At 38.9% G+C, this 15,557-nt stretch overlaps 1 pseudogene; it reads left to right on the forward strand.

Annotated features, from left to right (window-relative positions):
* Positions 1-364: 364 nt before the first annotated feature.
* LOC114697534 overlaps positions 365-15,557 on the forward strand; it is a 75,820-nt pseudogene continuing 60,627 nt past the window's right edge.

Below are 15,557 nucleotides of genomic sequence, written 5' to 3' on the forward strand. Positions count from 1 at the left end.
GCTGCCCCCCGCCCCCGCCGCCCTCCTGTCGTCGCGCCCCTGAGAGCAGCACCGCCTCAGCCGCCGGCCGGTCCCTTCCAGCGCCCGCAGCTCGCCCGCTCGCCCGCCGCGCCGGCTCGCCCGCGCCGTCGGCGTCGCACCCGGCCTCGGCGCAGCGAACCGCTGGGTCGCCACGGCCGCGCTCGCCGCCGCCGCCCCCCTGCGGGGGTGGCCGGGCTGCCCGGCTCGCGGGGCGCCGCTCCGGGTGAGGCGTCCACCATGGTGAGGCCCCCGAGCCGCTGCCCGTGCGCCCCGCCGGCCGCCGCCGCACACCACCACCACCGCCGCCGCCGCCGCCCGCCGCCCCTCGGTGCCGCCCGCTGCTGCCTGCTGTTGCTCCTCCATCTCCTGAGCGGATCACGGTGAGGGAAAGATGAGCGAGGAGACGGCGACTTCTGACAACGAGTAAGCGAGCCCTGGCTTGGGTGAGCCGGGTGGCAGCCCCCTCCCCCAGCCCGTCCCGCCCGGGAGGTGATAGAATGCCCGATGGGTGTCTGTCGGGCCGTGGTCTTTCATGGCAGCCCCCCTTTCCATCCTTGCATTCGCCTCCCTTGCTTGGAAAGGCGACCGAGGGCAGAGCAGAGGCGGCTGGGGCCATCGGACGTCTCCGAGACGGAGTAATGCGGGTGGCTCAAAGTGGAGTAGAAAGTACCCTTTGCCTGCCCTTCACTCCTGCGCACACACACCCCAGCCCCTTGACCACCGAGCCATCCTCCCCTTACAGCTATTTCGCTCGGAAACTAATGTGTGGGAGCACCTCCTGCCGCAAACTGCTCTTGAATCCTAATTCGATGACTCAGTGACTCTTAAATGCCGATTAAGCCTTCGCCCCCTGCCCCACTTTTTAAACTCATGACCTATGCTATTCTAGTAAAAAAAAAAAAATAGGGTTAGGGAAACATTTTAAGAATTAAATAGGATTAGGGACACCTGGAGTGTGGGCGATGTCGAGCTATTGTTTTTTTTTTTTTCAACCTTTGTGAATATTGAACCTGTCTTCATCAAGAACAGAGCGGTTGAGAATTTTGAATGCTAGTGTGCCTGGCTTTCGTCTGTGATAAAGCACCGTTTACATTGCCGAACGCGTTGGTGACTTCATCAGTTTCATCTAGAGCATTCCATGACTTTAAGTTTTTTTTTTTTTTTTTTTTTTTTGCTTATTTGGGCTGTACTTACGTTTTTCCAAACGAAGCACTGTGCCTTTTAAACGTTTTGCTTTAACGTAGCAGCCGCTTGGAGGAATAATGGTGCTGTAAGATTTTCCTGTTGAGAAGAGAGTTAATTTGGGGCAGAATATTGGCATCCGTTTTCTTGTAATCGAGTTCAAGTTTTGTGTGTTTCTGGAGGATTATGAAGAGTTAAGTGAGGATGCATTCCTTTAAATAAAGTACATTCCTCAAGTCGGACCTCCTCGAGAAGGCTTTAAAGGCCAGTGCTGAAGCCCGGTTAGCATAAAACAGCTAGAAAAATGCCAAGCAGGGTTCCCCCCTCTTTGAAAAGCACACTCGGAGGAACGGGTGTGGAAGGAGGTGGATGGCTGCAGTCCTGCAGTCTAGAAGCAGAAGTGGCCGCCATGTTCTCTCTTTTTTGTGAATCGCCCTCATTTGCATAGCACACTTCATTCATAAAAAAAAAAAATAATTAAACATCCATCACCTTGGACAACTTGAAAGGGTTTCCTAAGAAAAGCATTCGAAGCTTGTTTGTCTCTACGTAGATTTTTGAGTTCAGGAAGTGAGGAGAATTAGAAGTTTTAGATTAAATTTTAGAACATACGAACACACAAACAACTACCCCAGTTCTCAGAATGTTGACACAGTTATGTGGGAAATATCAGTTCGGGGAGGTGCTGGGATCACGTGATCGCCTCCATTCATAAAATACCTGGCTGTCCATTCACAGTGCAGTACACTGTCACTGCCTTCCGCAGACTAGACCTATTTTGAGCGAGATCAAGAAGCCTGTCTCAGTACTGGGTTAGGAGAAAAACTGCGAAAATGCTGAAGGGAAGGACTGGAACTTTTATTAGTATCTTGGAAGAAAGCAGCTGGCAGAAAATCTTAAGATCTATTTTAGAGATGGGCAAGGATGTCTTACCAGTTTAATAGTGTAGAAAGTAGTATTTATTGCCTTGCTGCGGCTGAGGAACAAACCATGGGATGTGGACTAATGCAGGCATATAATAGCTTGTTTCCAAACGGGCTTTTTTTTTGGTACTATGGTAAATTGAAAGTGCAAGTAAATGTGTGAGAATGATCTCAGTGGATGGAACCTTTGTTGCACCAAAATGAAAAAAATATTTCCGATGGTTTTAAAACTCAAGATATTGATGCTTTGAAACAGAACAATTTGGAAATTATTCATCCAGATTTTTAAAATTGTTTTCACAAATATATCCTGCCTTATTAATACATTGTTCCCCAGGAGCCTTGTAATATTAGTTTGGGTAGGAAAAGAGTAATCTATTTTAGCACATATTTATTCTCTGGAAGGTTCTTCATAGAGGAAAAGTATTTTTTTTAATTAACGTTGGAAAAATGATTGTGATCTGGTAATCATTGCTGCAAAAGCTGACATTGTTTACTTGTGCCTTAGCTCAACCACAAAGTGGATTTCTTGGAATGTCGATTTTAATCTGGTCATTTGTATATCTCATCTTTAACGTAGGAGGTGAAGTTTGGAAATGGAAATTCATTATTTGTAATCATACATTATGAAAAAGCAAGAGATACAGTAGTGCCCTCGTGGTTTAGGTATAGTTTAAAATGGCCCTGTATTATTTTTCCTTTTTTCTTTAAGCCATAGTTCATGGGATTTAATTACAGTAGAAATTGTACTTAACATTTTATTGCTTCATTTTTTTCTTTGTTTTTAGCCTTTGAAAGAAGGTGAGAATCACTAATTTCTTGAAGAGTGTGTTGACCTTTAAAAATTAATAGATAGCCATTGTACTGAAATATAATAAGGTCTTTTAGAATCCTCATTCTGAACCATTATTTGAATTTAGGTTTTTTTTTTTTGGTAGATAAATAGCTAAGGAGATTGCATATCTAATCAAGAATTAGTGGAAGACGAATTCTGTAGACAGTTTTTTCTGAACAGTGAGAAGTCAAATGTGGAAATGAATGAGAATAGGAGGAAGCATTAGACTGTTTCAAATTCATGTTTAAAAAATATTTTTGTTTTGACAGGTAAGATGGCTCAACTGCTAAACTCACTTTACACCCTCTAGCCTGGTGACCTGAGTTCCATTTCTGGGACTTACATGGTGGAACCTGCTCCCACAAGTTGTTCTCTGACCTATGTGGCACCTGCGTGTCCAACACAGTCACACAAATAAATGTAATAAAAGCATTTTTTAAATGAATTTTCAAAAGACAGTAAATAAACTGCTTTATGCCACAAATAAAGGAACTACCACACATGATTTTATTTTCGAAGGTAAAATTTCATTTTGCAGAAACTGAATAAAGATGTACCATATTATGTATAATGAGTTAGCCTTTTAAATACAATTTTGAACACTTAAGGATATATTATGTAATACCTAAGGATCTTTGTGATTTGCTGTTGAGTGAATATCATACTACGTGCCTTTTGCCAATTTGGCCAGAGCACTCGGAGGAGTGAAATAGCTGAAAACCCAAGAGTTTTGTTTATTGTGCTTAAGCAAACCAGAACCACCTGCCATGTCAGTGTGCTGGGCTTTTTAATATCAAGTTGGGATTACAGTAATTTTGGAGGAGGCTAATTAGAATTGAATCACTTGAGATAAATCTGAGTTAGAACCATTTCTCCCGTCAAAAGCAAATTTTGTGATTATATCATTTAGTGCATCATTAAAAATTTACCTCACAGTGGGAGTATGCGAGTATATGAATTTTCTTTCATTTGTCTTATTATGTGTATGTCTGTGCATACATTATACACATATGGAAAGAAACCTTGGGAAGCTCTGTAGCAGTTATTCAAGTAATGTATGTTTGTAGATATCATGAATACATAATGTAAAATCTGCCTAGAGTTCATTGGAGCTCAATGCTAGCTCATCTGCTTCCAACTTCATTCCTCCTTTTCCATAGAAAGCTTTCTGGTCTTGAATTATGTTTTTAAACTATATGCTAGCATGCTCAAAATGATTTTTTCAAAAAAAAAAAAAATCTTGTGGAAATAATTTTTCCCCAGAAGACTCAATTGTGCCATGCTTTCCAACAGTCTGTTCTCTTGTGTCTTTGTGTACTTGAGCCATACTTATAGTTAGATTTTTTTAAAGTCATTAATCATTTACTCATTTCTATGTCTCTTATTACCCCTTAATTCATAATGCTTATTATACTTTTTGTGTGTGTGTGATTTTATGCATTTGTAATCATTTAGTTTTGTTAGAAAATAGGCTGAAAGATTATGGGAAGAATTATTGTTATCTTTTAAAAATTTACCCTTTTATTTCCTAAGGCCAAAATTGGCTTCATTTTTGACATGTTAGATTTCCTCCAGTTCTGGAAATAGTTGAGACCTAAAACTATCATAGATACTTTTGGAGTAATCACTGTGTTGGCCACTGAGCTATGTATGCATTGTATCAACAAAAGGGTAGTCATTTATCTATCTGTTTATCAGTTTTGAAGATTTGAAAATTTCTTCCTTTTACAGCTTCTCTGTGGTGCCAAATATGAGAAACTGGCTAGGAATAAAGAAGGTCATTGATGGGGAAGGGGTAAAAATTATAGGCCCCTTAATTAATCGTATGCAGCTGGTGGTGACTGAGTAGTATCCAAGGGGAAAGACTGACAACCTTACTCTGATTAGGGTAACTTGAACTTGACTAGTAGGTCCGTCTCACTAAGTGTTGGGAAGGGTCATACAGAGAGGTTTGCATTTCTTCTCCAACCTTCCCAAAGAGTTGCATTTGGACTAAAATTGCCAATTTGAGAAATAGTTTATCCACCCATGCAAAAACAAAAACTATAGTTCAGAGATGAATAATTTATTTACTGTGCTACCATGAGATAACAAGGACTATAATTTTTTTTAATATAATTTCATGGATACCCTTTACCTGTGATTTTGATGATGATGTTTATATATTGGTTTTTCACTTTGTGCCAAGCACTGTGAAAAATGCTTTATTTTTAGAATTATGTAACTAATGCTTATACACATTCACATGCACACATACCCTCTCTGACTGGAGTGGAGTTTCACAATGGATACTTTGGTAGATTAATATATGTAAATATTTTGCTGTGTTTTTAATTATCTTTCTTTTTTTATAATTTATTTATTTTTATTTTATGTGCATTGATGTTCTGCCTGTATGCATGTCTGTGTGAGGGTGTCAGGTCTTGGTAGTTACAGATAGTTGTTTAGCTGCCATGTGGGTGCTGGGAATTGAACTCATGACCTATGGAAGAGCAGTCAGTACCTTAACCGCTGAGCCATCTCTCCAGTCCCTTAATTATCTTTCTAGAATGTGACTTTTAGTGGCTACTGTATGTCCAGTGTATGACATACTTTTATGTTTACCAGTCTAATACTAGAATTAGTTTGTTCTGGGTTTTCTTTTTTTGAACAGTATTAGTTTGACCTTGAATTTTTTTCTTTATCAGTATCTATTGTTTTTTCCTTGAGGTAATCTAGGAATATCATGTCTTAATTCTTTATTAAATTACCATATACAAAAGAAAATTTAGTATATAGAAATACTTAGGCTTTGAAATGTCTGTCCATATGTCTTTGAGGATTATGTCAGTTTTAAATGCAGAGAATGAAATTCTATTCACACTGTCTTTAAAATATGCTGGGTGGTAAAGTAGAAATGATTTGTTTAGAAAAAAATGTTTTAAGGTATCTAGGTTTTTTTTTAAATACTGCATTATAAATAGAATTAAAGTGATTATTCAGAAGTCATTTGCATATCTATTTAACTTTTAACTGTTTTGTGCACTGTGGTATAATACAAAGAACATTGAACTTGAAATTGTCAGACATTTTTCTTGTAACTGCTTCTGTGATCAAGGGTGAGTGATAGCCTCTCTTGGTCACAGTTGACTCCTTTGTAATGAAGGAGTTTGAACTAAGCATTATGGGCCTTTTTGATGCTATAGTGTGTGATTTGTTTTGATGTTATCAATGGTAGACACACAAGGTCATTTGATTTTGCTAATTTTGTTATATTATTTTTGTCATATTTAAGTAAATCCTGCCTAATAGCATGGTAAAGTAAACACGTGAATTTTGTATTAAAAGATAAAATTTGCAGACAACTGATCTGCTGTGGGATATTCTGTATGTTAAATGTGTTGCTCTGATTGGTTAATAAATAAAACACTGATTGGCCAGTAGCCAGGCAGGAAGTATAGGTGGACAAGGAGAGAGGAGAATTCTGGGGAGTGAGGCTGAGGCAGAGAGATGCTGCGAGCCGCTGCCATGATAAGTGAGATGTAAGGTACTGGTAAGCCACAAGCCATGTGGCAACTTACAGATTAATAGAAATGGGTTAATTTCTATTAATGGGTTATTTAAGATACAAGAACTAGATAACAAGAAGCCTGCCACGACCATACAGTTTATAACAGTTTATAAGTAATTTAAGTCTCTGTGTCTTACTTGTTGGGTCTGAGCAGCTGGGGACTGGCAGTGAGAAAGAGTTGTCCTGACCGTGGACCAGCAGGGCCAGGCAAACTCTAGCTACAAATGGTGCTGGAACTCTAGCTACACTGATCTGTACATCAGAAACTTTTAAGTTGGACTAACTATTTTGTTGTCATTGGAAATGAGGTCCACTATAAATCCAGCTTCTTCTGGGATTCATCAGGTTTAAATAATCTGCTAACCTCAGCTAGTTAGTTGGGAGTATAAGGAAGTTAACCATCCACCTCATTAGCATGGGTTAAGTTGGAAACGTGAAAAGCTGCTAGGCTTATGCTGACTTGAGGAATCCATAAGGGACACACTAAATTATGCCAGTTTCTAAGCTTTGCTTAATGACCAAGAACACCACAAAGTCATTCTCACTTGGCCATTTATCAAAAACATATTAATAGCATATTATTAGTTTCCGAAGTTAACACAGGTAAAATGTTGTAGTATTCCCCAGCATTTGGATATAGTTCTGTGACAAGTTGGAATAACCGTACCCAAGAGTCTAGAACTAAAGTCTTTAGGTCTATGAAATTTGTGTCTGTGATAAGTGGAATGAAAAAAAAACATTTTTTTTTTTTTTTTTAAATTAGAGAGAGGCCATGTCTCATTATGTAGCCTGGCTGGCCTCCAATTCACAGAGATCCGCCTACCTCTGCCTCTGTCTAACAAGCAAAATCATACTAATGTATTGTGAACATTTTCATCCATGTTCTGGTCAAAGATCGAGCAAAAGAGTGGGTAATACAGAACCCACCCTTAATCCCAGCACACAGAGGCAGAGGCAGGTGTTCTCTGTGAGTTTGAGGTTGGCTGGTCTATGAAGTGAGTTCCAGGACAGCAGGTTGTTACACAGAGAAACCGTATCTCAAAAAACCAAAAAAAAAAAAAAAAAAAAAGAAAGAAAAGAAAGAAAAAGAGAATAGTCTTAATACCTCTTTAGGTGGAAAGGCCATCTTCCTAACAGTTTATATCACTGTACAGGGTCAAAAGTTTACTTTCATGGAGAAGTGAGCCTTTTCAGTTTCAGTTATTTCAAGAGTAATAAACACTCACGTTTTGTAAGCTGCGATCCAGCTAAGATCTCTTAGTGGAGAGAGATTTGCTAGCCAGAAGTTCACCTTCTGTAAACTTGGTTACAAAGTTCTGTTAGAACTTTAATTGGCCAAGAAAGATTTGTCAGCTTCTATATAGGCAGCCAATTTGATCATGAAAACTGTAGCAAAAAAATTAATATATATTATCTTTAGTTTTGATATTCAACCTGCTATTGAGATAATTAATTTGCTAATTTAGAAATAACCCCCTTTGGATAGATAACTATATACTTGGTTTAGGAACTAATTTGAAGTTATTGAGGAATTAAGGTTGAATAAACATAAATCAGAACTTCAAATCAGGCTTGTTGAGTAAAAAAACTAGGCAGAAGTCAAGACCATGTAACAAATAACTTTTTTTTTTCCCCGAGACAGGGTTCTCTGTGTAGCTTTGCGCCTGGATCTTGCTCTGTAGACCAGGCTGGCCTCGAACTCGAAAAGATCCACCTGGCTCTGCCTCCAAGTGCTGGATTAAAGGCATGTGCCACCACCGCCTGCTACAAATAACCTTAATAAATGCATGAAACCAGAATATTGTTCAACTTTATGTTTTTAAAAAAAAAGAGAGGGATGAATGAAATGGACTGACCTTTAGCCACTCTTTGTTTTCCTTGGCAGTTTTTTCCTGAGTCTTGACACTTCAACAAGGGAGCAAACAGCTTTAGTGACAAAAAGTTTACTGATGAGAAGACACAGACTGTATTGCTTTGAGTCTGAACAACCTATATAATGTTGTTGTTTGTTCTCCAGTACATATCAAAGGAAAAGGGTAGTTTGGTTTGTAACTACTGATTAACTTCAGATCATCCTATTCTCAAATTTACCCTGCTTAAATATATTTACCTAATCGGAAGAGTAGGAAACCAGTACTGGCAAGATGGGCACCTGCTGGTGATTTCTTAAGCTTGAGGCCAGTGTGTCCACATAGTGGACTTGTCTCCAAAAAAAGTAAAATGGACACGTTTAATTGACTTTGGTTACTGACAGGAGCAATTAATGTTGAAGAAAGAGATATTAAAAAAGCAAACATCTTTCAGACCTTTCATATACATAAGCTTTATGTGAATATAATTTTGTGTTTCTAGTGTACATATAAAGTTATTGTTAAATTGTATTATAATAAGAGGCAAAAATCAATAGAACTATTATTCATCCTAATTGATACACTAATATAAAGACTATGTTTTATATGCATATTTTAATAGTTCTCACTTATACTGCAATATATCATCATATTTACCAAAAGCCATTTTCTGAATTGACACAAGTCTGGAGTATTTCAATCTCATAGCTTACATAGCTATTTTCTCTTAATGAATGTAGGTTTCCAGCTCTTTACTATTACAAATAACATTGTATGGTTGGTGTACAGCTGGAATCCTAGCATTCAGGAGGCTGAAGCAAGAGGATTTTAAGTGGGCAATTGCAAATTTTAGGACAGAACTTGGCTGCATAGTAAATTCCAGGAGAGCATCTCCTGCCTTTCTGTTTCTCTGCCTCGCCGTGTGTGTGTGTGTGTGTGTGTGTGTGTTGTGTGTGTGTGTGTCTGTGTTGTGTCTGTGTGTGTGTGTCTGTCTGTCTGTCTGTGTGTCTGTAGAGGCCAGAGAAGGATGTTAATTACTCACCTTATTTTCTCTGACCTGGACCTAAGCTGTCAGCCAGCAAGCTCCAAGGATCCTTCTCTCTGTCCTCCGTAGCTGGGACTATGGATAATGTGGCTATACCTAGCTTTTATGCATGCTAGGAATTTGAACTCAGATCTCATGCTTGCAGAGTAGGCACTCTTATTCACTGAGCCATCTCCCCAGCTTCTTAATTTATTTTTATTTTTTCCAACATAATATTTTTATTGATTACCTGGAATTTTACATAATGTACCCTGATCACACTGCCAGTCCTCCATGTCCATCCTTTGTGCCTCCAACAAAAAAAAAAAAAAAAAAAAATAGGAAAAAGCCAAGTCCAATTTGTTTTGCCCACTGGAGCATGGTCAGACTCCCAGTGCCAGACCTTAAAGAAAGCTGAGTATTCCCCGCCCCACTCCTGCCAGAAGCTGTCAAAGTTTGTGAAAGGATGATAATTGCCAAAGAACATACGTTTTTTTAATGATACTTGATATTTTTTCTGTTGATTGTTTTTTAAGTGAAATCTGTTCCAAATATCCTAGATTCATTTTGTATTTTTAGTGCTGTATGATTCCAGATACATAATTAAATTACCACTAATATTTGAAGGATTGTTAGCATTAGTTTGCAGAAGAGCTGGGGCTATAGCGCAGTGGTAGAGTGCTTGAGGAAGATGTAGATTTAGGCTTCATAGCAACTACTTCTTTTAGTAGATGTCATTGCTGTTACTTTGCCCTTTCATAAAGGTGAGAAAACTGAGGCTCGGAAAGTTAAGTTGCAGTGAAACTTCCATAGCTGAAGAAAGGCCTCCATGCTGGCAAAATGATGGCCTTAGGTCAGAAGTAGGAGACTTGGAATGTGGTGGGAGTTCCTAGGGAGCTAACTTTGTAATATCATGGTTTTAATAGCCATTTCTGAATTGAAAATGGAGTATTTCCAATTTCATCCAGAAAAATACCTTGAAAACTGTATCATTCTTTTTAAAGCTATTGACAATTCTACACTTTAATAAGAAAGCTTGAGGTTTAGCTTTCTAAACTGTAGAAGTGTCACTGAAAGTAGGTCATTTTAGTTGTTTTGCAAAAACAGTATTAAATTAAACTAAGGTTAGTCCTTTTTAGTATGTGTTGAATGTTGATGTTTATAGATATGTTTACATTTCATCTTAGAAGGTTAACAAGTGATTATATTGTATATGCTTGTGTGTGTATGTGTGCACTCATACAAACCCTTCGTCTGATAGAGAAGCATGGTCCATTTGCTCTGTTAAATGTCATTACCTATTCATGACTTTTGATACATACAGTCAATTATGAATGATTGAACTGTCCTTATTTTGGAACATCATACTTTGGAGATTCTTGACACATACATCCAAAAAGTTGATGAAAGTAGTAAATGTCAAAACTTGGTGGCGTACTGATCTAGCAAAAGGAGATTTTGATTGGTAAGTAAGGAAAAACCCTCTTGGCCACTGGTTTGCCCTGGGGATAGTCAGTATTTGTTGTGGAATATTTTGATTGCACTGTGACACTCCAGACTGTCAATAAAGTTTACTTTGAATCAGGGGCGGAGCCAGCAATTAACTGATGTAATTAGGCATAGAGAAGCCAGCAATTTGGATAGAGAAGACACACAGGAAGGAAAGGGCTGGACTAAAGTTTGAGCTTCCTTTTGGTTCTGGGTGAGGGAAGAGACCATCTCTTGCAGTTTTAGCAGTTTTACCCCCCACATCTGACTTCCAAGTCTTTGCTGGTAAATAGAACAATGGAGACTTAATTTAAACCTACATATTGCGGCTCTGGACCAGAAGCCCTACTAGGCCTTGGCCTGAAGTGGTTGGTAGGGTGCTGACTGTTGGGCTCTGGGCTGCAGACAATAATTAAAATGTCAGTAGATTCATGTGCAGCCACTAAGCTAACAGAAAAACATCAACTATTAAAGTTTGGTTTTTGCTTGGGGAAACAAAAAGGGTTATTTAACATGAGAAGTGATTCTGTTTTTTTATTAGTTGAGTGTCATGTTGTCTAGATGGACTTGAATTTCCTGTATAGCAGAGAAAGACCTTGAACAACTGATCTCCTGCTCTGTCTCCTGAATGTTGGGATTATAGTATGACCATCACTCCTGGAGAGTTTTAATGTTTAAAAACCAATATTTATTCTAAAATAACCGCTGGTAGATTTGTCACTTTGATCAGTGACTGACATGGATCAAATGTTTGCTATGTGAGACATGCATTATCTTGTTTCGTTCTGCACCAAAACAGTTTATCTTAACCTCAGTCCTTGTTAGGTGTTCAAAACAGAATTAGTTACTTCTTGTTTCATACTGTTATCGTTGGCACTTGTATAGACTTCTGCAGTCTATTATTTTTAAATATTTGACTAATAACTTTTATAGAATCCAATCAGTCAAACGAGCAAGAATGTGTAACATCTGTTTCATGTGCTTCTGTCATTTTTTTTCTTTTAAATTGTGGCCACATCTACCTACTTCTTTCCTTCCTTTGTCCTTCCCTTCCTTCCTCCATCCCTCCCTCCTATCCATCCATCTATCCATCCTCCTTCCCTCCTCCTTCCTCCCTCCTTTCCTTCTTTCTTCTTCTTTTCTTTCTTTCTTCTTTCTTCTTTCTTTCTTTCTTTCTTCTTTCTTTCTTTCTTTCTTCTTTTCTTCTTCTCTTTCTTTCTCTCTCTCTCTCTCTTTCTCTCTCTCTCTCTTTCTTTTTCTTTTTTTTCTCTTTCTTTCATGTGTAAGTGTTTTGCCTTCATCCATGTATATGTACCATGTGTGTGCCTGGTGTCCTCATCAGACCCTTGGAACTAGAGTTACAGATGATTTGAGCCACCACATGGGTGATGAGAACTGAACTGGTCCTCTGTAAGAACAAGTGCTCTTAACCACTGAGCCATCTCTTCAGCCCTTTAAATTTTTACATTTTAGTTCTTGCTATTCTTTTTTTGTTTTGTTGATAAAGAATTTCTCATTGTACCCCTGATATCCTGGAACTCACTCTGTAGACAGGCTGGCCTCAACTCAGAGATCTACCTGCCTTTGTCTCCAAGTGCTGGGATTAAAGGCGTGTGCCACACTGCCCAGCTTTTCTATCATTTTTTTTCTCCTCAGAACTAACTCTTAACTGGTGTTTACATTAGTCTCTTTTAAAAATCAGGAAATGGAGCAGGGTGAGGTAGTGCACCCCTTTGTAAGCCCATTAGAGAACCGAGCAGGAGGATCACAAGTTTGATGCCAGCCTACTCTCTGCTTGTCCCTAAGTAAGTAATATCTCACCCAGGGCTGGAGAGATGGCTCAGCAGCTAGGTATGCTTGTTGTTCTTGCAGAGACCAGGTTCTGTTCTGAGCATCCACACAGCCAGCTCTAACTTTATGGGTTACAGTGCCCCTTTCATGTCCATGGGTGCCAGCACAATTGTGATGCACATATGTATACCTGCAAACAAATGCGCCTACAAATAAGTTAAAAATCCACAGTATGCCTAAATAGTCTTATTGTTTTTGAACTCTATTAAAGGAATGTATTTACTTAAATGTTGACCCACACACTTGATTTTTAAAAAACTCCAGTAGTATATAAATTATAGTGTACATCTGTGGTATCTATTTTATAAACATTTTACCTTTTTAATTATGTATATGTGTGTAGGAGGTTGTACATGAGTGCAGAGCCTACATAAGCCAGTAGGTGTTGGATTCTTCAAGCTAAGAGTCCAGCAATTGTAAGCTGCCTGATGTGGTGTTGGGAACTAAACTCTATAAGATCACTACACAGTTAACCGCTGAGCCATCTCTCCAGCTACATATTTAAGCCTTTTTTTTTTTCCTTTTTTCGAGACAGAGTTCTCTTGTGTAGCTTTGGAGCCTCTCCTGGAACTCTACTCTGTAGCCCCAGGCTAGCTTTTGAACTCACGAGATCTTCCTGTCTCTGCTTCCTGAGTGTTGGAATTAAAGATGTGTGCCACCACCCACTGCCCAGCGTATTTAAGCATTTTTAACATGCAGTTTTAATTCATATGTATTGCTATGTCATATTCCTTTTGTTAACACACTGTATTTTCTTTCCTGGGGTTATTTGGGTTTGTTCATCATAGTGAATGCTGGCAGTTCATTCTGTCCATAAAGTATTAAGCATTGTCTGATATGTAATCATTTGAAAACCCGTTTTTAGACTCAGTTTCCCTGATGATAAGATGAGTAAGATTGCTCTGATGATTTCTAGCACTTTGGTTTTAATTGTTTTGTAATTTGACTTATTCTCCTGTTCATTGCATCATTAATTTCAAGATATTATTTGTCTTACTTCGCCTTTTTTTAATTATAAAAATGTGAAACAGTTGAGTAAGACTTATTCTAATTATTAATTCTATTTTCAGTTAATTATCTTGTGGACTAACCATTTAGGTAATTTAAAAAATCTGAAGCCATTTACAAACATGTGCATTGTTTCATATTGATTAAAAATTATAAAAACCAACTTGGAGTGGACTTGAAATGCACTGACACCCCCTCCCCCGGACAAGCTGTGCACACCCTGCAGTTGTTGTTTGTTTTTGGTCTTTTGGGGGCCACCACCCAGCTCCAAAATAAATTACACATGGAGGCTTATTCTTAATTATAAATGCTTGGCCTTAGCTTGGCTTATTTCTAGCCAGCTTTTCTTAACTTTAAATTATTCCATCTATCTTTTGCCTCTGGGCTTTTACTTTTCTCTATTTTGTTTTTATATACCTTTCTTTCTTACTCCATTGCTGGTTGTGTAGCTGGATGGCTGGCCCCTGATGTCCTCCTCCTCCTCTCACTCCTAGATCTCTTTCTATTAATTCTCTCTACCTGCTAGCCCACCTGTCCTTTCTCCTGCCTCACCATTGGCTATTCCGCTCTTTATTAGACCATCAGTGTTTTAGACAGACCCAGTAACACAGCTTCACAGAGTTAAACAAATGCAATATAAACAGAAGTAACACGCCTTAAAATAATATTCCCCAACACAGATATTGGAGTAAGAACCTGAAAGATCAGAGAACAGGGAGCAGCCACAGTCGCTTCCTACTTCTACTGATCCTCCTGGATGTAGATCCACTCTCAGCCCTGCCTTACCACTTCCTGTTTCCTCTCTGTCTACAGTCCTCCAAACCTCTGTGGTCAGCTGGTGGCTTGCTCTACTCTCTGACTCCAGGCAAGCTTTATTTGTCAGAACACAGTCAAAATATCACATATTTCCCCCTTTTTGTCTAAATAAAAACTGAAGGTTTTAACTAACATAGAAAAACTATATACAGTAAGTACAATAACTATATACAAATATATATAGGCAAAAATTACATTAACAAGCCGGGCGGTGTGGCGCACGCCTTTAATCCCAGCACTCAGGAGCAAGCCAGGCGGATCTCTGTGAGTTCGAGGCCAGCCTGGGCTACCAAGTGAGAAGTGAGTTCCAGGAAAGGCGCAAAGCTACACAGAGAAACCCTGTCTCGAAAAAACAAAAAAAAAAAAAAAAAAAAAAAAATTACATTAACAATGTCTAGTCCATTTGTATTCGACAAAATCAGAGAAAATACTCCATTATATATCCTATCTTGATGGGACCAAAGTTTTTTCACTTTCTATCCTAACTTGGATTACCAACCCCAAACTTTTTTTATGTCTCTCAACCTTAGTACTTTACACCTCTTTGTGAGTTTCTTTTTTTGAATTTGGTAACAAGGAAAGTCTAACTATAACTATCTAGACTTCAACTCCAGAATCCTGAGAAGAATAAATATTATCTGAGTAAACAGGAAGTACAGAGCAAACAATTTCCAAAACTAAGGAATGACAGAAACAGGCAGGTGCCTGGACAGTCCATAAAAGGTTCCTCTAACATTGGGGCATCCATCTTCAGCCAACAGGCATAGAATATCTTGCTCCTGTGAAGCAGGAGTTTTGAAGGACTGTCCTGCCTTGTCTCGGAAAAGTTTGGCAGTTCACTTTCTTTTGTGTCCTGCTTGTCCAAATTGGACAGCAACTGTCCAATGCAAGGCCAGTTTCTTGCCCAGTGGCTAACTTTGCCACAAAGAAAGTAACTTCGATATGGAGTTTCTTTGATGTCATCATTTTCTCTGACGTAGATTGGTGCTGCAAGGAGCAGACATGTCTC

The sequence above is a fragment of the Peromyscus leucopus genome, chromosome 4 (assembly GCF_004664715.2).
Source record: "Peromyscus leucopus breed LL Stock chromosome 4, UCI_PerLeu_2.1, whole genome shotgun sequence".
NCBI lineage: Eukaryota > Metazoa > Chordata > Mammalia > Rodentia > Cricetidae > Peromyscus > Peromyscus leucopus.